The 26,675-nt window shown below is 35.8% G+C and overlaps 1 long non-coding RNA gene across 1 annotated transcript in view; it reads right to left on the bottom strand.

Moving 5' to 3' along the window:
- Positions 1–1,359: 1,359 nt before the first annotated feature.
- The window catches only part of LOC125610580, a 57,731-nt gene continuing 32,415 nt past the window's right edge, over positions 1,360–26,675 (bottom strand). Inside the window, exon 4 of the long non-coding RNA XR_007340583.1 lies at positions 1,360–1,679. This is a non-coding gene — a long non-coding RNA (uncharacterized LOC125610580). The remainder of the gene's footprint in view (positions 1,680–26,675) is intronic.

Below are 26,675 nucleotides of genomic sequence, written 5' to 3'. Positions count from 1 at the left end.
GGAGGAGGAGGGAGAGGGAGTGTGAGAGTGGTGTGTTGGGGAGGGGGGAGGGTGGAGGATGGGAAAGACAGCGGAGCACAACAGACACTAGGATGGCAATTTGTAAATCAATGGATGTGTAACTGATGTGATTCTGCAATCTGTGTATGGGGTGAAGGTGGGAGTTCATAACCCACTTGAATCAAAGTGTTGAATATGATATGTCAAGAAATTTGTAATGTTTTGAACAACCCACAATAAAAAATTAAAAAAATAAAAAAAAATAAAAAAAAATAAAAAAAATAAATAAATTCACATAAACATGAGTTTATACTTTTTGCTATAAACTAGCTATAGACACAGTCCAGTTCTATATTTAAGCCTGCTTTCATACCAATTCTGTATCAGGATAACCAATTGTATCAGATACTGGGGATACCCTTTAATGCCCCTTTGTTCTCACCGTTTGGGGCCCTCTTAGAACTTCCTACTGAATGCACCCATGTCTCTCTACCTGGGGAATTTCTTTACCTCATATGGCCAATGTGCAGTTCCAGGCAAAAATCCTGGAGCATTGACAGGTGTCACCTCAGCCAATGATGGTACAGGAGACTCCCCCAGCTTCCTCACTTTTTCAGGTGGCATAAGTCTGCGATGGGTTAAACACCAGTGACTGTGAGCCCCATTTGTTCAGAGAAGTAATATGCTATTAATTCACTCTGTGGTGGTCTTATTTACCCAGCACCTTACCAAACCTTCCTGAGATCTTCTCCTTGAAAAACTATTGGCATTTAATTTCTTTTTTCAGGGTCTATTACTGGAGGCACCCTACCTAAGACCTCAGCAAACTTTACAACCAAATCAATTTTGCATCCATTTTCTAATTTGAGCCACCACACAACCTTAGGAAATGAATACAGGACATCATTTCATAGATGAGGCCCAAAGGTTTTAAGGAACTTACTTATAATCCTTCCAATTAATTTCCCTGACAAGTGAAAATGTTGTTTCCCAGGACCAACACATTAGTTTCTTGCAAATTGCTTTTATGATTTTCTGTTTGTTCCTGGTAAAAGATATCCTTGTTTGGGATGAGTTACACCCTCCATTTATAAAGTAAGAGATTGGTCAAAACAAAAATAAGTATAGGTCTCCCTTTCTCTGAAATTTAAATATATATATATATATATATATTTGTGCATGAGAAAGAAACCAAGTAACTAACTATGATATCTGTTTAATTGCTCAAAATGTAGACAGTTCACAAATCATAAATGAAATGGGATCTTTCCAAACATCTTTGAGGTCATGATGGGGTCACAGTGGCAAGATGAAGAAGAGGTTCACCTGTTCCTTATATAAGCCTAATTTTGAATATCCCATAAGCAAGTTTATAGAAGATGCCTTTGCCTCTGTTGCATGCATGTGTAGCCAAGCAGCATCAACTCAACCAAATTTCCTAATATTCTATTGATAATCTAATGTATGTCATCCTTTAGTTACCTCATGGACCCAAGGAATCAAAATACTTATGAATGTGCTAAGAACTTTTAAATAGCTGTTACCTTTTAGTTGGCAGTCACTAGATTTTTATGCATGCATGGTTAGTCCACACTTATGTTGAAAGAATGCATTCTCCTTTGACATATTCTTCCCAAAATGCATGTTTCTTTTCTTCACTCATATTTGTCCTTTTATTTCTGGGGAAGATGTATTTCATAGCAAGAAAAAATAGAAAAGGTAAAAACAGGGCTCATCAAAGAAAGCTGTTTATTGCTGATAAATTGCTCTAGAATAACCATACCAGTCCTCAAATCCTAACATTCTAGAACATACAGTTGCAGAAAGGTTAAGAGAGAAAATCAAACAGTAAAACAGAACCAAACTGCACTAGAGTTAAACTATAGATACCCCTTGGCAGTTGTTTTTTTTTCAATCTTCTTTACCCATTAAATACAGAGTTAATACACTTCATATATCTGTATACTTGTATTTATTTTATGAACTTTTAAAGCATAATTTTATGATTCCTTTCCCCCTCTTTTGTAAATAGCTGAAATCCACGAAATTATATTTATCACACACACTATTATTATTAACTTTATGACAGATTAACATTTGGCAAATATAATTTCTGATTCATGGGAATATGTTAGGACCACCCAAGTTTATATCAATACAGTACTACCCTATCTGATTGGAAAACAGGAAAGAAAATTCTACAATTCTCTCATCCTGATGGTACTCTGCCAAGAAAGTTTTCCAACCATGGACTCATGCAAGTAGATCCTTGATAAATCCTTATTGGAATTAATTAATTCAGAAAAAGTGATTTAATTTCAATCCTTGGAACCATATTTGAGGACATGATAGAAACCATAGTTATTCAATTCAGAGGATAAAAGAGTCTCTCATGGGATTTCACAACTTTTATTGACTATGTTCCCTCCATCTTTTCCTCCAAATGGTAAGATTTAGAAGGTCATAAAATTTGCTAAACTTCTGAGCCCAGTTTAAGATTGATCTTTTTAATATGGCTTTTCCTTGGGATAGAGCCTTTCCCAGAGCATGTACTAAGAGTATGCTCATATAAGAATCACCTTGAAAATAATATTGTTTGGTTATAAGTTTAGAGTACAGAATAATGGGGGATATATTGTACATCTAGCCCATGGACGTCTCTACAACGTCAAAGAAAATTTGTCTTCTCTTGACTTTATATTTTCCAAACCTACAGGACCATCAACCATTTCCTTATTAGAAGAATCACTTAGTACATGTATCAGCATTCTATATACTCTATACTATGACTTGTAGAAAAGGTATCAGTGGGAGATGAGAGAAGAGAAGAAGAAAAATAAGATAAAGAAGGAGACAGAGATGAAAAGAAGGAAGGAAGGAAGAGAGGGAGGGAAGGAGGAGAAAGGAGAGGAGGGGTGAGAGGCAAGAAGGAATGAAGGGAGGAAGATAAGGCAAGGGGAGAGAAAGGAGCTGGGAACGGGCTTTATCATCTAAGTTCTTATACGCCATGAAGAAAATCTGGGGCTTCTAAATAAAATGAGAAGTCAGTGAGTGTTTTAAGCAAACGAGTTAATCCACTTTATCATTTAAGGAGTGAAATCTTGTTGTTGTGTGGGAAATAGCTCCTACTGGGATAACCTGGGAAGAAGCTGGGCAGTTGGAATGTATGTTAGTCAGCTTTTCATGACTGTAACAAAATCCTTAAGATAATCAACTTAAAATAGGAGACGTTTATGCTGTCTTATGATTACAGAGTTTTCAATCTCTCATCAGTTGTTCCCTGTTATGGTTTAGATGTGTGATGTCTCTAAAAACTCATGCATGGGACAATGCAAAAATGTTAAAAGATCAAATTTTGATTAGATTATGAAAGCTTTAAACTCATCAGTGCATTAATCCACTCATATGGATTAACTAGGTATTAACTATAGGTAGGTAGGGTGTGGCTGGAGGAGGTAGGTCACTTCACTGCGGCATGGATTGGAGGTTTATATTTTGTCCTTGGTGAGCAGAGCTCTCTCTCTACTTCCTTACCCTGTCATAGGGGAGAAGCTTTCCTCTACTGGGGACTTCTGCCATGATAGACTAAGCTGTAGAATTGGATGACTATGAATGAATCCTCTGAAACCATGAGTCAAAATAAAATTGTTCTCCTCTAATTTTCTTATCAGGTCTTTCTGGTCAGAACTAGCAAAAAAAAAAAAAGCTGACTAAAACAGTGCCTTTGCTTTTGGACCTGTGACAAGGGAGTACAGAGTGGCAGGAGCACATGGTAGAGGAAACTCCCTTTATCTCATTCAAGGGCATGCCCCAGTGACCTAAAACCTGAGGCCCACTAGGCCCCTCTTCCCAAGCACATCAAGTTGGGAAATAATTCTTTCCTGCAGGAGCCATTAGGGAACATTAAAGATTCAAATTATAACAGGATGTTACAAACTTTTTAGAAAAATGATGGACTGAAAATAAAAAGCAAACAAATTCAAGATACGTTTTTTTAAAAAAAAATTATTCAAAGTTACAGCATCACCTCAATAGTTATTATTAACACATTCACAAATATTTAGAACAGCATCTGACATAAAATGTGTTGATTCATTTGAGCTCTTTAATATGAATATTGGCTCATTTCTAAACTCTGTGTGACCTCAGCCCAGATGTCTTAACCATTCCCTCTCTGAGTTGAGTTAGTGCTCATACATTAAACACCCTTAGCATATGAGCATCCCTATAGTATCAACATATATCATACTATATTTTAATACTTTTCCTTTGTGCGTTCCCTATTGTAGCATGAATTCTTTGAGATCAAGAATGAGGTCTTGTTCATCTCTATATCCTAACTGCCTAAAACTCATTAATTGTTTATTAAACATAGACAGAAGATTCAATGGTATATAGTTTGATAGTTATATCATTTGATAGTTCTATCTACCCCATGAATGCACTTAAGTACATTTGAATGAACAGATTTATAAGAGAATAAAGAGAGAAAAATTAAGAGTTTTGGATCTCAGGTGAACAACTTAAAAGTAACCAGAGATACAAAAGTTTTGGACCACATACCAGAACTGAATTCTATTCCTCCATCTACTAGTTATGGACCATTTGATTTTGGTCAGATCACTTACCTTTTCTCTTTAATTCCCTCATCTACTTGGGAGGTATATCAATATTTTCATGTCTACTCAAGAGAATAAAAATAAATAGGATCATATCAGATTGCCTTAATGACTGTAAAATGCACTACCTGTTCCAAAAGTTATTATCTAATGCAAATAGTGTAGAAATGCAGATTAACCGGAGTTCTTTCCCATCTTCAATTTCTGCAAGCAAAATGATGAACCTTTGGAAACAAGCTTGCTTCATTTGATTAGAGTCTGCCTTCACCACTGTTCAAGTTCCATGCTCCATGCTAGTCATAATAAAAATAGTACTTACTGAACATTTACTCTGGCAGACTCTCCTACATACTTCACATGCATTAACTAATTGAATCTTCAAATAACTACCACGATTCCTATATTAGAGGTAGAGAATGAGACACAGAGCAATTTGATAACTTTCCCAGAAAAATCCAAATAGTAAGTGTTGGGTGTGGCCTTTGAGTTCATGTGATCTGGTTTCAGTTTGCTCTTTAAATGCTACCATCTCCTGCCTCTTAGAGTGGAGAGTGCCAATACGGAGGATGGTGAGGCTGAGATGGGCTCTGGGGAAGTTCCTGTCTGCTGCAGGCATTCTGCAATGTGTTCAGTGCCGTCTTATGAGGCATCTACAGGAGTGCAGCCAATTTCCATCACAGGGTTGTTCTACACCCAAACCAGCTTATATCTACAGTTATAATTTCCGCTTTAATTTAACCTAAGGCATTTTAAATCTTAAGGAGCAAAAGGAGATTAATTTTACCCTTTTAATTTCCTATAAAATCCAGCCATTACCCCGTTTGGTTAGCAATGTACAAATGTGAGGGGAAATTAACGTGGTCTGGAATAAAGTAAGCCCTGCGAGCTCTTACTGACCCAATACCACATTTGGGAGGAAAAGCCTGTATTGTTATTGGAAACTAGGAATGGCTGTATGTAAATGCTGAGCAGGCAATATTTCCCCCACGGAGCTGTCACCATGACTAAAATTTCCATTACTGTTTCTCAAAACCCTCCTTGAGAAAAGGTCTTATATACCAAGTTGAAACATTTTTCAACAAAACATTTATCAAGCGCCTACTGTAATGTAAAATCTAACTGAAATTTTACTCATTCATTCAGTACAATAATTGAGAACCTCCTACACATATCAGACATTATGTTAGGGCATGAGTATATAACAAAAAACAATGTAGTGCCCCTTCATTTTTATTGCATCTAGTAGAGGAGGTAAAATTTACATTATTATACGTGGACAAAGTGCTAATACATGTGCACAGGGAACAAAGAAAGGGTGTGACATAAGAAATCTAACCCAGAATGTGGGCCAGAGAAACTTTCCAGAGGAGGCTGTGTATATTTTTATACTTCACTTTGCCAATGCACTTAGATATTTAAAAATACAAAGTAAACATGGGTGATAGATTTTTATTAAGACGAGAAAGGAGATAATGTCATAAATAAGAATCACCACTGAAGCCGGGCGTAGTGGCACAGATTTGTAATCCCAGCAGCTCAGGAGGCTGAGACAGGAGAATCGTGAGTTCAAAGCCAGCCTCAACAGACTAGCAAGGCACATAGCAACTTAGACCCTGTTTCTAAATATTAAAAAAAGAGCTGGGGGTGTTGCTCAGTGGTAAAGCACCCCTGGGTTTAATCCCTGGTACCAAAAAAAAAAAAAAGAATCACCACTGAGTCCTAAAGACATTGGAATAACAACCAGTCCATGGGCAACATTAAGACAGACATAGGGTGGTTTAAGTCAGAACGTGAGACATAGCTTGCCCATATGTGAAGGAGTCATCAGGAGTAATAATTCTGACCCAGTTCAATCTTATCTGATAATATTGATAATTCAATGTATGATTTACACAGTTCCCTGATGATCAAAATAAGTCAGAAAATCTAGTAAGCAAGTAAAGGAAGCCTGATTGAAAGCACTGATTACAAAGATATACTGGATCATCTCCCAGATTTTGTATAAACTACAAAAGAAGAGTCTTCAAAAATGTCCTTGAAAGCCCAGACAAGCCTTCACAATAATTTCTAGGCCTAGAATTGTTATGTTTATATAATCCAGGGACTATTGATACAAAAAAAAGTCTCCACCACACTACTCAAAAATAAACATACTAAATTTTATAATAGCTTTTTAGTACCTTATAATGTTAAAATCTCTAAATTTAAAAAGCTCAGTCCTTCTTTATTACTTACTGAAAACTGGGATACCCAGATCATCCCTAAGAGCAACCATATCCCATTGTAGTATTTCAAGTTTTCTTACATTTTATAAAATAAAAATCAGTTTAAAATAAAAATGTCAGAGGAGCTTACAATAGAATGAAGATTACAAAGGGACTTATAAAGAATTTTTACCTTTCCTGAAGATGAATTACCAGTCTAGTGAGTCTGGGAGAATCCATCTTCATCTTCTTTATTGAGCTTCCTCAACCTTGCTGGTTCCTTTCCTTCATCATGATTGCTCACTCCCTTATCCTTTGCCCCCCAGACACTACAGGATTTTCTAAAGTTCAGATCTGTATACTCTGGGAAGACTAATGCATATAAACAAAATGGTTTAAGTTAACAAACCACTACTTAATGTGACATACTTGGAATTCATCTTTATGAACATTGAGGACTTGGTAACACAAGTGATAATGGAATGGTGTTGGCTACAAACTTTTCCCTCAGGGAAAGAAGAATTTCTGATAACTGAAACTATGTGTTTGTGTACTCCAGAGTTTTTGTTTACCATTGCCAAGAAAATATGCAAAACCCATGTAAAAATGTTATGAAAAAACACGAAGCCAGAGAAGTAAATTCACAGAAAGTTTCAGAAAGTGAAAGATATGTCTTTCTTATTCAAAAAGCTCAACCTGAGCCCTTAAACCACAGGACATGTCAAATACTTGAGGAATAAATAAATAACTTCTAAACAATATGTGACACAGGAACAGATCCCAAGGTTCATATTTAATTATTCAGATAAACTGGGTTAAACAGTAAAACAAGGAAATTTTATCTCATGTAGATGTTTGAGAGATCCTCAAACTTTGCCTCAATGTTGTATTCTGACACGGAATAAAAACCAATCAATTATTGCCAGGCATGGTGGCACATAACTATAATCGCCTGTAATCCCAGCAGCTCCAGAGGCTGAGGCAGGAGGATCATGAGTTCAAAGCCAGCCTTAGCAACTTTGGCAAGGCACTAAGCAACTCAGTGAGACCCTTTCTACAAATAAAGTACAAAATAGGGCTGGGGATGTGGCAAAAACTTAACCAATTCTTATTTCTCCATGCTGTTAGGAGAAAACAAAATTATAGATGAGAAAGTAGTAACAATTTTTTTTCTTTTCTAAAATCTTTTCCCCATGTAACTGCCCCATTCACTTGACTCCAAACACACAAAAGAACAGGTTGTGTGTTGTCTATAGTTTAGGTAAATGACATATATTTAAGCACTAAAAACCTTCCATAATTTGGTCCCTAAACTCTATGTTGGCTTTTCCTAGCTTCATGATACCATTTGGTCTACTTCCTGAAGTCTCAGCATACCTCAATACGTTAATATTTCCACACTCAAATTCCTTAGGTGCTTTGCAAGTGCCAATCCTGGCCACTTTTCAAGTGCAAGTGCAGATCATATAACCTCTATGAATATCTCTTTCTATGCTAGCTAGAATGGATCTCTCTCCCTTAATCAAATATGCTCATTTGGCACTGAGCAAACAATACTTTATATTGCTGATGGTTTTTGGCAAGAGGGAAAGGAGCATGTTATATTCACAGAACCAAAGGATTGTAAGTCTGGAAAGAAATTATGAATTAATTAGGCCAATTCTCTCATTGTAAAGATGAATACATAAAAAGATGAAGCTGCTGACTCAAATTAGTCATTGGAAAAGACACAAAGACTCAGTCTTCCATCTTCAGATCAATGAACTTCCCAATATGCCATATGCTTTTTAAATTTAAATGTAAATTTTTAAATTTTAATTTTTTAAAGAATTCACCAACACATTAAATAGACATAATTATATAATCCAAAAGTTGCATTTTATGTTGTCACAATTACATAATTCATCTAAGTGTTCAACTAAGCTCTGTTAAGATAAATGATAAAATGTGCTTTTACTTAACAAGTGAAAGCTGTAGAAAAGGGGAGTCCAAAAGTGATGGGACGAGACCTCTTGGGATTGAAATTGTGCTGTAAATATTCCACCAACAAGACAATACACACAGAGATCTGGGAGTTACCAACTCTTTGAGAAGCCCATCTCCTTCTAATCCTCTGGAAAGCAGGCAGTTTGGGCTCATTGACATGTTGCCAGAACATGCTGGTTTGGTTCTTGTGAGGAAGGTTTTCATCTGTTGGACTGGAATGCCCCACTATTTCTAGGAACTGTGTTTGGATCAAAACACTTCCTTGTGATACATCTAAAATTAGTCATTCTTGTAAGATTAAGGGAAAATTTTGCAAAGGTTTTCCCATTCGGATGATGACTCCCTTGGCAGGGAAGACTGAGATCCTGTGAGTGGGCTCAGCTAAATGCCAACTGGTGGTGCCAGATCACGGGGTCTCTTCATAAAATTTACGGTGGAACATGTCCCCTGGAGCAAAATGTTTCATGGACCAAGAGGCAAAGTCTCTCTGCTAAAAAATTTCCCTTGGTCTCCCACATGTTTTCACTTTTGGGGGGCTTTCTATTTCCATTGGGAACCTAAACAAAGTACTTTCATCTCATATCCCAAGGGACATTCTCTTTGCTGTTTGCATCATGAACATGTCCACAGTCAAGAAGAACATTAAGGGAGACTTCTGGGTCCTCCTAGCTCTTTTCAGATCTGTATAGAACCTTCTGCCTAGTTAATTCATCATTGTCACCAGTTAATTTTTTTCACATTATCTTAAAGTATGGATTGCTAGGTTCACACACACACACACACACACACACACACACACACACAAATTGTCCACTCTACCCTGATGTCTTTCAGGCCAACCTCTATCTTCTATAAGAAGCAATGTCCACTCAATGGTTTAATATAAAATTGCAGACAAGGCTGAATAAGTAGACAATGGCTCATATACCCAAAAATTGCAGTTGCATCTGGCCAGAGTTTTTGCTCAACTAAGAAAAGGTTCATGAAAATGTAGTCTAATAGCCCCAGTTACAGCTACAACAAACAAACTAACACAAAGACTCAAAACAATTACATACCATGAGGATACAAAGTTAGGAAACTAGTTACAACATTATCTAAAGTAATAGCATTTTCAATAACTACCCTATCTAAGCCTGTAGCTTTCTTCAAACTTTTTAGACTCTACCACATCAACACAATTCTAATTGCTTGAATGTTTGTTTTTAATTTTTTCAGATGTTTTATTTATAACAGTGGCCATCACTGTGTCAGCATGGGTATATTATGAAAAAGACTTTGAGCCTCTCCAGGGCAGGCAGGGCAGTTAGACTCCATGGATTTTAAGATTCTATTCAACCTCAAATACCATGATTCTATTTAACAGCAGAATGCCTTTCACATACTTCCATCACCTGATAAGGGCTTTAAGATGAAAAATAAAATATCTACACGGGGGCAAATTTTAATTTACAAGTTCTCTGATTCAAACAGTGATTGGAAATTCATTGGCTTAGAGCATAGTAATTTTATAAGTATTGAATTTTCACTGGTTACAATGACACAAACCACAATTAGAAAATGCAACCAAAGTGTGCTGTGATGAGAAAGTTATGTGGTGCTCTTTCTGTTTGGTTCTGTCAAAAACATTCAGAAAAATGTCTTGACTTAATATGGGAATGCCTCACTCATGTGCATCCATTTTCTGTATTCGTAAATTCTCCCCTTATGATTTTCTCTCTGCCTAGAACCAGGATACCCTCCCTGCCAAGAAGCTTGTGAAGAAAAATTTTCAGAGAGCTGTCCAGTCCATACACTAAAAAACCATTTTCCACTTTTACATGTATAAATAGATTACTAATTGTTTTCAGGTTTTTCTTGTTTTTACAATTGCTTAAGCATGGATTTTGCTGTCTGCACATCTTTAAGAAGTCATCTTTTATGCTACACAAACAATATGGTTTGCTTTACCTGCTACAGCTGCCAGCAAATGTAACAAGAATACAAAAGTTCTGCAGAGCAAGGACACCCCTTGTCCTCAGCTTCTGCAAGAACCAACATTTCATATAATCCCAGGAATTGGACTAAAACTTAGTGTGGTGGCAGCTCCTGAATTTCTCTATAGTAAGAACTTAGTGGTGAAAAGGGTTTTGGAAGTAGAAGCTAATTGATTTGTCTTCAGTCTACATTACAGAGCAAGCACACTCGATTTTACTGAGATTACTTAGATTATAAATTTATGAGGGGTGACTTGGAGGGGCTTGCTCATGGAGATTGATGATGGGATCAAATGCCATCTCACCCAAGTGCTATAGCTTGGCAATGCCCCTGCTAATACTCTCAGAAGTACAAGTACTCAAGTCTGTGTTTATTTAATAAATGAGAGTCAGGTCAAGTCTATTGCCCACCCACATGGTTCTGCAATTTCATATTTCCTTGTGAAATAACTTGGAGGTTCAAGCTGGATCCTGCCCTGGCTCTTATGCCAGACAATAATACTTCCTGCTCAAACCTCATACCAAGTGCAGAACAGAGCAGCTTGGCTGAACCATTAACACATGTGATGGAGCCATCCTGTATTTTGCTTTGATAGGTTATTCCTTTCTGTTGCCCTTTTTGGTGTATCAATATCTTAGAATTTCAATTACTTTTAGTACAATTTTTCTAATGATTACTTACTACTAGGGATATACAAACTCTATAGTAAGATTTTTCACCCCCCTGAACATTTAAGAAGCTTAGATTTTTGCTGGTTTCTGCTTGCTCTTCATGGGCCTCGTTTTCTCTATAAATCTATTTTTATTTGGACTCAATTGCACTATGATTTGCTTCTCTGTAATGGAAAGGAGTTCGTCTGCTATGGACTGTAACTTGTTTTGATAGCTGGTAACTTTGAACTAAAGGGACATTACTGTTATCAAAACAGCAACCAGCTTTTCTTGGAAATAAAATCTGACATGGTCTTTTCTTTCCCCCTTTCTTGCTGCCTGAGGTCGTATCCCTTGACTACAGGCACCGTCTCTATGTTTTACTAAAGCTGTTTCCCTTTCAAATCTCATAGGCCAACTATAGAAAGATCAGAGTCTTGGGCAGAATCCCCAAGAGGAAACAGTCCAGGCCGTGGAGAGGCCACAGATTCAACCAGGGTAGTGGTATTTGGAAACAAACAAGTCCTAGTCTTAACATGAAAATATCTGAAATTGCGGGTCCTGTACAACTTTTGAGGTTCTTTGATGTTTAGATTAGGGTGGAGATAAAAGGTTAGCACATAAACCTTCAACTTGAAACATACGGAAGAATATTAAGTTCTTTTAATTTTATTAGGGAGAAAAGTGTCTGCAAAAGTATTTTTACTGAGTAGGTTACAGAAAACATAAAAACCCAATTAGATAATTTTTCCTATGAAACTTTTGGCATGTCTCTATACTGGATTTTCTTAGAATATTGTCTAAATTATAAATCAAAATTGGGACAGATGTTAATGTAGTCAATTAAACTTCAGCGCAAAAGTAGCCCTGTTGATGCTGACATCTTCCCACCAAAACAGAAAGAAAGGAGGCTACATCATCATTAGGAAGCATTTAAGTACTGATCTGGTTCTGCACTTGAGAGCACAGTGATCCTGTCAACTCCTGGGTACATATTGACAACCTAAGCATCCTGCCCTGATTTTCCTAAGCATTGAAAGAGGATTATCTGTGAGAACAACAATGTAAAACATGGAACATTAACAAGGAGTACCTATTTCCTCTGCCGCCTGAAGTTCTTCCAAAATTGCATTAAAGCAATTTAAAGTTCATCAAGTCAAAGAGGCAAAGCACATAGGAGACCTCAGGTGGATGGAACACTTCAACCAAGCTTTGGAAGATGAGAAGTATAGCAGTGATTACCAAGGTAGCCAAGTGAGAGAGCTATAATCTCATATGCAATAATCTGAATTATGGGATATCCCCCCAAATAAAGTTGATTCGCCCTACAGAAATCCCAAGAAGCTGGAAGTTACCAGATTCAGAGGAAAGAGAACGGAGTGAAGCTCAGTGGTGAAAAGAAGAATGGAAGTTTACAGAGAAAAGAACTTGTCCTGATCTCACACAGATAATTATTGCCCTCCCTATACCTCCTAGGAAACCAGAGTTTTATTCCTCTGTAGATTGTGATTGGAAAGAGTCCATCTATCCTTGGCACACAGAGGACTTCAGTGAGGCAACCATTATACATCCCTGGGTCACTTCCTCAAAATACATTGTCCCCAGGGGAGCCACCAAGCGTTGATCACAGGCCAGTGCCCTCTTTGCCAAGAAGTAAAGAAAGAAATAATTTATCTCCATAAGGCCTCCTTAGTGGGAAAAGGAGCTCTGATTTCTGCTATGTCCCACGCATTGAGGCTTCAGCCAAGCACAAATAATTATTAGGAAATCAACCTAAATTAATATAAAAACTTCACAGGAAAAATTAACAAATATCTACTTCTTGGTTTGCCTCTCACCTACATGCTCCCTTCCTACCATTTTTTCTCAAAGAAAGTTATCACCTACTCAATTTAAATATTCCTTTTATAATCCAGAATATATTTTCTCTTCTCAGAAAGTAGACAATCCATAGTCTTGACAAATTAATAAATTGTTCCAAGCCCAAGATATCAAATTTTCTTAATCAGGTGGCACTGGTTGAAGTTTCTCATTCTCTTGGAAATACACATCTGTATTCCTAAGAAAGCTTAACTCTGTGTTATCTCTATTATATGAGGTTGTATAAGGTTTCTCTCAAATTTTACCAGAGACATGGTAGTATGAGAAGGGCCCTCAAAGAGATCATTTGACTTCCATCCACACCTTTCTCAAATTCCAAAGTCTAGGAGAAATTTTATTCATCCTTGATGACCAAACTATAGTATTTGATTTCAGGTGCTTTCACAAAATACCTGAGAGAATCAATTTAAAAAAGAAAGATTTATTTGGGCTCATGGTTTCAGAGGTTTCAGTTCACAGTCAGCTGGTCCAATTGTTATGAGCCTGTGGTGAAACAGAACATCAAGGTAGAGACAGCATGGTTGACCAGAGCTGCTCACTTCACAGAATCCAGGAAGGAGAGAGAGAGAGAAGAAGAAGAAGGAGGAGGAGGAGGAGGAGGAGAAGAAGGAGAAGAGGCTAGGGACAAGACATACTCTTCCNATTTTCCCATTCCCCTCACAACCTCTTATATGTAATTTTGTATAACAATGAGGGTCTCCCTCCATTATCGTTACATGGTTTCATTAGAAGAAAACACTCTTCCTTGCATCCTTGAAGTTGTATAACCTTATTCTATTCTGCTATTATATCAATGATTGCCTCAAAGATTTGCCTTTAATGGAAATCTCATTAACAATTAACACAGCTGGGAATTCATTGGTTTGTCATTGTGTGTCATAGAATATAAGACATTCATTAGGTACTAACTGGATTTTTGCTGTCTTCAATCCCAGTTTAACCAGAGATTAAATTTATATCTCCCTGGGCTTAAAGGCCAGTGACCTGGTACTAATTGCTATACAAGTCAGAAACTTACTTGTAAACACTTGTTATGGTTCAGATATGAAATGTTTCCCAAATACTCATGTGTTAAATGCTTAGTACCCAGTGCAGCAATGTTCAGAGGTGGAACATTAGGGAAGCAATTGGATCATGAGAGCTCTTAGATCATTAGTGGATTAATCCATTGATAGATAAATGGGCTACTGGGAGGTGAAACTGTAGGTAGGTGAGGCATGGTTGGAGGAAGCTGGTCACTAAGGAGGTGACATCGTATTCCTGGTTAATTCCCCTCCCTCTCTCTGCCTCTTAGCTGCCATAAACTGAGAAGCTTTCTTCTGCCACACCCTCTACCATGATGTTTCTGCTTTGGAGCCAGTTAACCAGGGACTAAGTTTGACCATGAAAATCATGAGCTAAAATAAACTTCCTTTCTCTATTTTGTTTTTTAAGTATCCATCACAGCAATTAAAAGCTGACTAATACAATGTCTAAAACTGACTTTGGCTAATTGACTCGAAAATAAAATTAACGGGCAGATTAGTAGTATTTCATAGAATCAATAGAAATGCTGGAGAATCAAACTCAGAAAATGACAAAAAAACAGAGAGGCATGATAGGTAAGAAAGAAACCAAGGTTACATCTAGACAGTGCATCTAGCTAGGCTGAGTCTAGCTAGGTTGCTGCCATTGGTGCCATCACCAATAGACACCTTCTACGGAGCCACTGGATTCTATGCTGGTAAAGACTAGATCTTATTTCCAAACCCTGGCTGCCTAACAGTGTAGAAAAGAAATATTCCATTTGACTTCCAAACCCCACACAGTGAAGGATTCTTTTCAAATAGACATGGTGCTTGAAGATGGCTAGCAAAAATAGCCAGTATTTAATACAGACTTATAAAGTTCTAATATTCACTTTGAGGAACAAACTTAAAAGTTGATAATGAAATACAAACTATTTGATACTTAAATTTCATCACTCTATGTTTTAAATATTTGAAAACTGAAAACAATCCCTAAAGAAGTTTACAAAAGACTCTAAATATTTGACAATTTCTCATTCAACAAATCTTGAAAAAGAGAAATGAATGATTTGCAGGCAATGGCTACTATTCTGTCTATCCTCTAAGCAACAGTGTCTTGTTCTCTTGTCTAGTAGGTTTGAAATAAGTAAAGATTGGGGAGGGGAAAGTGCCCATATAGTGTATCTGTGCATAGAATCATAAACACAAATCAATACTAACATATTTTATTATACACTTGTTTATTTGTCTACCTTTAGTCTTGACTATTAGCTCTACCTATAAAAGAACTATTTTGTAATTATATCTATAGCTGGCATATAACAGACAATCTATACATATTTGTTGATTTTGAATAATTAATAAATATCACTTTGCTTTGAAATTTGGTTGAGTGAATCATATCACTACAAAAGATACAATAATAGACTAAATAGAAATATAATTCTGGGAAAACCTTTAATAGAAATTCATTATTTTTCATCACAGATTGTAGGCAAAACGCAACCAAACATCCCAGAAATGAGAACCCTCCACCATCAGGCTAATGAAGTATCAGTGTAGATTTCCCAAAGCAGCACATCAATATAAAACGTAAAAACTTTAAAAATTGAGAATTCAGCCTTGATTTTGTCAAATTGGTCAGTGATTCAATTTTTATATAAATTCTGTTTCCTTGGATCTGAAAAGGAAATAAAGAATGATATCATTTGATATGTTTAATATTGTTATTAAATTAATTTCACCCTTTTCTTGTTCTTCTTTTAACATGGCCATCAGAAAATTTGAAATACATCTGTGCCTCATGTTATATAAGATCACACTGCTTTATAGCACAATGCATTGTGTTTTACATTTAGGTGGTTTTCAAGCTTAACTATTGCAAATGGAAGAAGGTTTGGCTGGATGTTTATTGTCTTTAGTTACGTATGTTTTCAATACCTGGAGCAGTATACTTCCCTGGTGAATAAATCTCCCTGTTATAGACATTTACATATGTGTTCCTCTGCATATGACATCCATGCACAGACACAGGCAAAACACAATACATGCTCACAATTTAACCATTCCATCACTCTTTCTCTACATGCAGAAACATAGAAATTTGGTGACCATTAGTTTGAGCTCTACTGTCATACAAATATCATCGTCACTTAGATATTTGAAGCTCATTTTATTTTTTATATGTACTTATTTCCCTCATTTATAAAATGGGCAGAATAAGTTTGCCTTCATCATAGGGTTGTCAGAAAAATTTAATGTGATTATTTTTAGCACAGTGACACTTAAGAGTGAAAGCTATCATTATAACGAATTTTAGCTATCATTATAACTAACCAAAGACAAAACAATGTTTTCTAGTATTTAGGTGCATTGCCCTAAATATGAGCTACTACAAAAACAAAAAATTTGGATAAATATTATACAAACTAAGACTTACATAACATTTTACAATGTAGAAACTATTTCTACTTAATTGTATCCTTATATCATCCCCTTGAACTGGTTGCAGGAGGAATGAATGTTATTTCAATTTTACTGAGAGAAGAATAAAACATAGGGATATTGAGTTACATTCGGCTTGTCCATATGTATTTTTTGAAGCTGTCTCCCCATTCTTCTGCCTCCATTATAATGGCTTGTTTTTTCTTTTCTATTCTTTCTTTTTTTTTTTTCCATGGATAAAATAGCCTCCTTCTTAGCTTCGGAAAACTTCAGCCATTTGAATCAAAGGCTTTCTCACATTTCCAAGATATATTTTGACCAAATCTTACCCTGAAAATACTTTCACTCTTGACTTTCAGGAAGTCTTGACAACTTCTGGGGTCATACAACCTAGACAGAGTTGGCAAAAAAATACGGGGCACTTATTTGGAATATGGGCTCAAAAGCATTTTACAAAATCAAAGTTTTACTAAGGTAGAAATGATACCTGAACTTTAAAGTGTTAGGTAGGCCTGTTACAAAGCATCATGAGTTGAAAGGGTAGAAATGATTTGCAAATTATGTTCTCTCTTACATTGGGAAAACAAGAAGGAGAGATATTGGGGTCTGAATTAGAAAAAAAATATAATCCATGAATGTATAATTACAACAAAATGGATTCTACTGTCATGTACAATTAAAAAGAACCAATAAAATAAATAAATAAATTGGGAAAGCAAATTTTGAAGAAACTTTCATAAAGAGGGAAATTGTTTCACCAAATATCCCAAGAAAATGTACTAAATAAGGGTACAAGCATAAGTGGATCCTAGTTGCATTTCAGTATTTGATGTGCAAATAATATCTACCTTATGGAAGTATTGCCATAGCCTCAAGAGGTGTTTTTGCATTTTACCTCTTCATTGTCATCTCCATCAATGTCATTCTCTTTATTTTCACAGCTTTACTTTTATCAAATGCTGATTCTACTTATGGCTCAATGTTGTTCCTTTGTCAAATACAGATATAGACATATGTCTCCTGCTTCAAAGGAATTCACAGTCTACAGAGAGACAGACACAGAATCAATCACTCAGGACACCAATCAGGTTGTGATTGGAGCTGAGATAAAGATGAAGAGTATGAATGAATAGTAGCAAAAATGGATGTTCTCTACTTTGTGTATAACCAGAGATATGAAAAATTCTTCTCTCTATATATAATATGAATTGTAATGCATTCTGCTGTCATATAAAACAAATTAGAATAAATAAAAATTTTTAAAAAGAATGATTGTTCTGATTGGGAGATCTGGGGAAACTTTGAACAGGTTTGAATTGGGCCTTATCTATTTAATTTACAATAGCCTCCAGATTGATTTCACTTATCAACATCTACCACTTCACAAGTTACTCATTACATTATTATCAGAAATAACTTTATAATACTAAAATTAAAATAATCACCCTAATAATCTCAAAAAAAAATTTTACAATCTGTAGTAGAAAAACTAGGATTCCCTGCTAAACATGAAATTGAGCTTCCACTACCATTTTGGCCTCATTTGGGATTAAACCTTGCTGACAGTTCCCAGCTGCAGGAAACTGCTTTCTCCAAGACTGTAACTCTTCCAAGGGGTTCCCAGCTGTCAACAACTAGAGGCAATGATATGAAGGACTGATCCAATAACCTCAAGTCGGTCTACCTCTGAAGGATCTGCCTAGCTCCAGTGCTCCCCAGAGGACCAAACAAGTCCTGAGAGCTCATGCCTCACAGGTTAGATTTTCTTTCTATTCTCTTTCTTCCAGAAGTATTACCAGATAAGTCTTCTGCACCCACTTGCCATCTCAGAATCCACTTTTAAGGAACTCTATCTAAAACAATCTGCAAAGAACTATAATTTTACCCCAAAAACATCATGGACTGCAAGGGTCTAGAATCAGACTGTCAACAAACACCTTCTAAATCACTCTATTCCGAATGGCTTAGTGATTTCTGTACACATTGTGTTCTTTATCTCAGCACTTATTTGTACTGCTTATGTTGCTGTGAGTTGTTAATATATCTGCTTTACGTGTTTCGAGTTTTAAATTTTTCTCTCTTCACCCAGTGACACTTAATAGAGTGTTCGGATGCAATGGGTACACATTATACTTGCTTTTAAGCAAATTTGTGAAACTTCTAGGAAAAAAGATTACTCAGCTTCCCTATGCTTTGTCTTTTTCACCTCTTTCTGTTTGTTTCTCTGATACCTCCTTGATGTACCAGAGGTCTTCCTGTCTTCCCTTCATTGTCCTGTGGATGCTTGTTCTCAAAGCCTGAGCTGCCTATCAAGGCATGCAAGGCCCTTCAAGACCTGAAAAATCACTTAGAAAATGCATTACCTGACTTAACACTTTTTAATAAACTTTCCAATCTATCCAGGCAAGACTATTCAGGATGTATTAAATCCCTATATCCTTTTGCCTCTCTACATTAGCTCACATGAATGCCTCAATCTGGAATCCTCCTCTCCTGAATATTACCAAGTCCTTCATGAAGAACTCACCTAAAATGGTTCCCAATTCATAAAGTCATCGCTGAAAACACTAAGGAAAATAATAATTTCTTTCTCTATATTCTCATTGCACTCTGTGACACTCAACACTCACTTCTCAAGCATGAATATGAACTGTGCTACAAAATGTCACTCATATTTATAAAGCATATGATGAAACAGAGTAAGGAAATCTATGATCAGAAGACAGAATGATGGCAGTAGTCTTTGTCCTTTTGTAATGCCCTGCCTGTACCTCAATTAGTCAAGTCATGGCTTGTTTTCTGGTCCATCTACCTCACTAACCTTGCAGCTCCTTGAGGAAGGTCTTATGTCCTTGGTTCTTGAATACCCAGCTCATGATGAAGATTCCTTATTTCTTGATAACTATCCATCATTATCACCAAACTCTGATGTTATGCCTTCTTCATAGTTCTATCCCCAAAATCACCCATAATGCTCAGAATACAGCAGATGTACATTTTTAATGAATAAACTAATCATAGCCTCTGTCAAATATCATCTGTATTTCAAATATTGTTGCATTCTATTTCTTTTTTGTTCTGAGTGGTGGAAAGCTAATTAAATGTAGGACTGTGACTCATCCATCCTTCAGTTTCCTGCCCTAAATACCATATCATGGACTTAATAAAGAAGTACTTGAACAAAGAGTTGATTTTCTATACAAAGTAAATCAGTGTCCAAAAGGTTTCAGGATAGACTTAAATTGAAAGAATCAAACCGTGGTAACATATTTTCAGACCTTAACAAACTAATTGTTTTGGGAAGAGAAAAAGAAGCTTTGAAATACTATCACTAAATCCTAAACAAAACATTCATTGTGTAAACAAAATGACCTTCTGAAAGTCTTCAATGCTTATTAATGGAGTTTCATAATAACACCAAATAGATTTGGCAAAAGAGGAAAAATCGAGGAGAATCACACAATTCTGGTAAAATAAAAATCACATTTTCCTTCCTTAAGACGTGGTGGTGGTTGCTTATGATTTAAGAAGACTGGTTTCTTATAAAACTGAAAAGAAGAGATGATTCTTCCCATTCTTACCACTTTTTTCTTCCTATTGTCCCAGACCCTTCTCCAGTGAGACATCCCAAGGACACATCTTCTCAAACATTTCAAACTTCAAATTACACAACTATCCATGGCTATGGCCACACAGCATCAAAAATTAAAAAGATAAAAATCAGAAATTCAAAAAAAGCAAATCAAATCTCTGTCAAATAAATACAAAGTAGAAATACCAATGACAATCTACTCTTTCTCATGACGTTTTTGTAATGTGAAGAACTATTTTTATTAGCTTTGAATGTGTACTTAGCTATGCTACCTACAATGCTCATATTTATTCAGCATCCAATAAATCAAAGAAGACAAATTGATAACCATAAAACACTGATGAGCATATATTCTCTTGGCTCCTTCTCAGTTCTTCCTGAACACTCTGTGTGCAACTCTCTTAGTGTTAATATATTTAGGAACATTAATTTTCTGGCCTATCTTTTCCATTAAATGATCAGCTCCTTGAAGACAGAAACTGTCTTCAATATCTGAGTCCTATGTGCACAGCCTCATCATAATTGTCAGTTTCATTAAGTTAGAAATATAGTCATAGTTTGTTGTGTAGTATATACAGATGTAATACATTTGTATCATGAATACTAATCTTGGTTAGTTTAAACTATTTTAAATCTACAAAGGCGGAATATGCCTAGTCCACATATTAATTTATCACTGTTCAAATGTTACTTTATTAGAAAACTATAAATATAAGATAAAGAAGTGTGAGTATATGAGGACAACTCACATGAAGACACATGGCACATTCCAGAGTGTATCCTAAGTCCCATAGCAGCAATCAGTCTTTTTGAAGAACCCTCATTATCAAATGGAGCAAAATTTTTAATAGTTTCAACAAGACACAGTAGATAGATAAGACCTGAATGTATTTAATGCACACAGTTTGATGAGTTTGAACACATGCACATCAGTAATATCACCACCACAATCAAGGTAATAGATATATCCAGCATCCCCAAAGCTTCATTGTGTCTCATTTTTATTTTTGTGGAAATAACACTTAACATGAGATACTCTGTAAACAAAATTTTAAGCATACACTTCCATATTATTAACTACAGGCACTATACTGTACAACAGATCTCTACAAACAGATCATTCATCTAGCAAAACTGAAATGTTAGACCCAATGAACAGCAACTTCCCATTTCCTCCAATCACCAAAAACAATCACAATTGTATCTCTGCTTCTATAAATTTGATTGTCTTAGATAATGCAAGTAAGTAGAATCATGCAGTATTTTTCCTTCTGTAACTATTTCATATCATTCATATTGTCATAAATAGCACAAATTTCTTATTTTCTAAGACACTGTAGAATAATTCCATTGTGTGTCTATGTATCACATTTTCTTTGTCCATTCTAACTGTCAATGGACACTTGTGTTATTGCCATATCTTGGATGCTGTGAATCATGCTGCAATATTCACAGGAGGATGGATGTGTTTTCAAGATTCTTATTTAAATTCTATTGGATATACATCCAGAAGTGGAATAGTGGATCATATGGTAGTTCTACTTTTAATATTTTAAGGAATCTCCACACTATTTTTCATAGCCCATGCACTATAATGCATCATTTTACATTCCCACAACATTGTGCAAGATTCTAATTTTTTCTGCATCCTCATTGTCTTTTTAAAATAATAATCCATCCTAACCAGTATTTAGTGATAACTCTTTGTAGATTTGATATGCACTTTCCAGACAACTTATGATGTTAAGAATCCTTTCACATACTTGATTGACATTTGTATGTCTTCTTTGGAGAAATGTCTATACAACTCTATTTTCTTTGGTAAGGTCAGGTAAATCTATACCATCGTTTGTGTGTGTGTGGTGCTGAGGATTGAACCCAGGGGTCTTATGCATGCAAGGCAAGCACTCAGCCAACTGAGCTACATCACCAGCCCTATAACATATTTTTTAATGTAAGACAATATAAAAAGTGTCTGTTTGATCAGAACTAGAATATCTGTTTCACCTTCAAAGTCCATCAAAAAAGATTCTGCAACCAATAATCAGATTATCATGGCCCTATCTTTTAATGGATTTTATAATGTTTATGACTGTTTTTTAATATCTCCTGCTCCTTCTTGTTTTATCACATTGAATGGTCATTTTGATGAAAGCAAAGGACCAGGACAGGTGTGGTAATTAGACAGATCTATGAGTACAGGACTGGTATTGTTTGCAGGGTAATCTATGGATCCTCCACGCAATATACATGTGTGCATTATTTAATCTTTGAATGAGCTCTATAACAGAGAACTATTAATGTTATAACTTTTAGAGACAAGGAAACTGAGAGCAGAGAGTTCAAGGAACTTGCTCAAAGTGACACACTAGTAAATAGAAGAATCCGAATCCAAAAACTGGTGGCATTTGCTGGTTTTCTTGTCTCTCTCCTTGCCTATATTAGGGGTGCAGAGGAATGTCTGGCACACAGCTGGAATTCTAAATACTAGTTGACAAGATGGATGGATGAATGGATAGAAGGATGAATGGCAGGTAAGCAAATGTTGGAGCCACAGTGTCCTACAAATCAGGCTATCAATCAAGTCAAACAAAATAAGTCTGTTGACTCACAAAACAATAAGGTAGTTAGAGCAGGTCCTGTTTCTCTAGTCAGGGAAAAGGTCAATGTCCAGAGTAAGGCTATAAGGATCAGAGACTAAGGAGGCTGTGGAATAGCAGATTATAAAATTCTAAAAGAAGACCAAAAAAATATGATATTTAGCTTTGGGAAAGCTATGGTCAAGAAATAGGCAAGAGAACCAAGAAAACTTCCAGTAAAGTAAGTAGAGGTTGTTTTTTTTATGCCAAAATTTAAAAAAATTCTTCAGAAATATACGGTCCATATAAAGTTCTCCCCAGAATCACATTTTTTCTCAAAGTATAGACAGGGCTGTTATATTGTATGCAATAAAGGACTGACACAGCAAAGAAATAAATGTCTGGCATTAATTCTCATCACCTACATGCTCTTAAAAAGTTGATCTTGAAAGTCCTTAAAACATAAATTTTGAAAGGACTTAAAATTTGGCAGACTCATCTGACCACTTGGAAACTAGTAAATTTTTCTGTATGTGAGTTGTGTAAGATATATTTTATTGTGCTTATAAAGTCAAATGGTTACAAAATTCACTTAGATTACATCCGATACACTCAGCCTTCGTCATTCACATAAAAAAAAAAAATCTCTTGTGTAAGTGTTTTGTTTCCTTCTTACTCATGAATGGTTGGGCTGTGTCCTCTCTCTGATCCAAAGATAATTACTATGCCCAGAGTCTTGCTGTGTAGACATACTATGGCATATGGGTTTTTCACACTGGAAGGAAATTATGCAAGTGGAAGACTGATCAAGAATTGAAAAGTTATGTGACCCAAACCAAATGCTAGAGAGCTGTATAAATTTCCAGAGTGGAAGCAAAAGATAAATGCCAGATTCCAACCACACATGGTTGTGAAAATTTTCAAAGGAAAATTCCAAGAAGCCAAAATTCTACTATTTCCTTTGTAGTTGTTTGAAAATAAAGCAACCAGCTGGTATCCCTTTATTTTGCACATCTGAAAGTATGCAGCAGTGTGGCAAATGGTTTTCTAAATGAATAAATAATGTTCTTTTTTGGAATCATTGAATCATAGATTTTAAAGAGTTCCTAAGAGAAAATCATCCTATTTTCAAGTGAAATTACACCTTCATCATCTGAGAAGAAAGAAATTATGTTTTAAGAGACATCCAGGAAAGTCTAAAATACTCCTCAGAGTATCTTAAAATGCTTCCAGAATGATAGCTGCAACTCCTTGAGAGTCAAATATCAGATATTATATTAAGCAGTTTCTATTCCTACTCAGAGATCCTTACAAAATATCTCAGAGATGACAATATCTCCATTTTATAGGCAAGGACTTGAATCTCAGAGAATCCTAGCAAGTTGTTTAGTGCTGGCAATCTTCAGGGGCCAGAACTCAGAACCAGCCCTGTCTGGTTTTGAAGTTTGAGCTCTTCCTACCACACCCCATCTAGCTGACATCATTGGATCTCAAATTCACCATACTTTTTAGATTATTTTCTCCAATCTGTTGTCAACATGGCAGAAGAACGTTGTTTTATTTGTGCTGTCTAGATTATCTAGCTGATATAAACATGTCCGAACATACATTCCCTCTGAAGTGTTGGTAAATTAAGGGAGACTAAATTGATTTCTAAGATCTTAGTGATGGTTCATAACTCAAACTAATGAAGTGAAACCAGGTGAAATGTTACAACTAAGCTCAGTAGGAAAAAAAAAAAAGGTAGAAGTTTTCTTTATTTGCTCTAAGCACATTTTTTTTTTTTGCTTTCTATTTTTGATTTTGTATTATACTGAGGTAGAGTTTCTTTCATTTTAGTTTGAGGGTTTCTTGGGGAATATTGAATTATTGTTCTCATTTGATCATTTACTTAGGTCACCTTACAAAATAGGAGGTGAGCATCCCTGATCTAAAAATCTGAAATATTCTGAGTATCAGCACTCAAAACTTTTCACACAAGGAAGTGTTTTGGATTTTGTGTTTTCATATTAGGCATGCTCAACTGTTTTAAGCTTATATAAATAGTCCAAAAACACAAAAAGAAGCCAAAAATCCAAAATGCTTCTGGCAATAACCTGTATTAGACTAAGGAGAGAATATTCCGCACTTATGCACATGTTTGTTCTCCTCTGTCCTTCCCTTCCCCTCCTTCGCTCTTCCCGCTTCCTCCATCCATTAATGTGGAGACTTGCTATAAGACTTGCTGTAGTAGATGGCATGTTAGTAGACAAGACTGAAGGAAAGGCCATGCAGTGTTGGTATGATTTGGTTTGGCTCCTTGCACTCCAATGATCTTCCATGAAAAGAATATGCTCAAAATAACCTTTGACCTCAAAAGATCATAAAGGCATTGAGTAGAGCCAAGACCAACAGATCTATAGTCCAAAGCAGACAAATGAATGCAAAAGCCAAATGCTTGCTGTTATAAGCTGCTGAGTTTGAGGATTTTTACACAACTTCATCATGGCAATGGCTAATTGATGCATTTGTGGTATGGTCTCACTGGTTAGGAGTGTCAAGGGGCTACCACCAGTAGCCCCTTCCCATAAGGATCTTTGGAGTGAAAATTCAAGAGGATGGGGGAATAACTGATTTTCTAGCTGCATATAAATCAAGAGAAATGAAGGCTTACACATTCCAAGACATCTTGAGATGGGAATGGATTGACAAGGCACAGTTGTCATAAGAGGGTCATCAAAATAAAGGAAAATCCACCCCAGATCTATCTAAGAGGATAACTGGAATCAGCCACAAGTCATAGCAGGGAATGGCTGCACTAGCTGTAATTGGAGAGCTGTAAAACCCAGGTAAAGATAAAATTATCACTATGATTCTAGCACAGCCCTTCACTGTTTCCTCTGATTGCTCAGGGATATAAGGAATTAGTATAGAATGTGACAATAAACATTGAGATACAGAGAGTGGCACAAATGCTATTTTTAAACCAAAAAGAACATTAGAGACCCATATTCTACTTTCACAGATGGATAAAACAAATCCAAGGAAAGGTAGAAAGGTTACAAAATATCTTTAGGATCCCAACTGCAAAGGTAGACTGAGAATCTAGTAGTCCTCTGATTGTGCAGCCCAGTTCTCCTGTTACTCATCACAAATAGGTGGTATAGTATTTCAAGAACCTCACATTAGCATTATGTGTTGAAGATCATGTTAGTAAACTCAATTTTCATATGCTATTATTGAAATTCAGGAATACCAGGTAATAATAAAAATATCAGTCATTCTCAAAATCATGAAATATTCAGCTAAATTATTCAGTCCAATTTTTTCTTTAAAAAAAATAAAAGTTATTTAAGGTGCTGAGGTTGTGGCTCAGTGGTAGAGCTCTTACCTAGCATGTGTGAGGCACTGGGTTCTAGTCTCAGCACCACATAAAAATAAATGAATAAAATAAAGGTCCATCGACGTCTATAATAAATTGGGAAAAAAAGTTACATTGTTAAAAAAAAGTTATTTAGCATAACAACAATACTTTTAGATTATTTCATTTTTGGGTATTTTATTTATACCTAAGAATACACATAGCATGTACATATTGTGAAGCTTAATAGTAAAATACCTGGGAACACCTTCTCAACTCTTACCGTGTAACAACTGTCATAAATTTTGTGTTTACTGTAACAGGACATAAACTTTAAGCTTTCCATCTTTAGATATTTCTTTTTTTTTTTTTTTTTTTTTTTTTTTTTTTTTTTT

The sequence above is a fragment of the Marmota marmota genome, unplaced genomic scaffold (genome assembly GCF_001458135.2).
Source record: "Marmota marmota marmota unplaced genomic scaffold, marMar, whole genome shotgun sequence".
Taxonomy (NCBI): domain Eukaryota; kingdom Metazoa; phylum Chordata; class Mammalia; order Rodentia; family Sciuridae; genus Marmota; species Marmota marmota.
The sequence above is the reverse complement of the archived record's forward strand: the minus strand, read 5'-3'. Positions and strand labels throughout refer to the sequence as shown.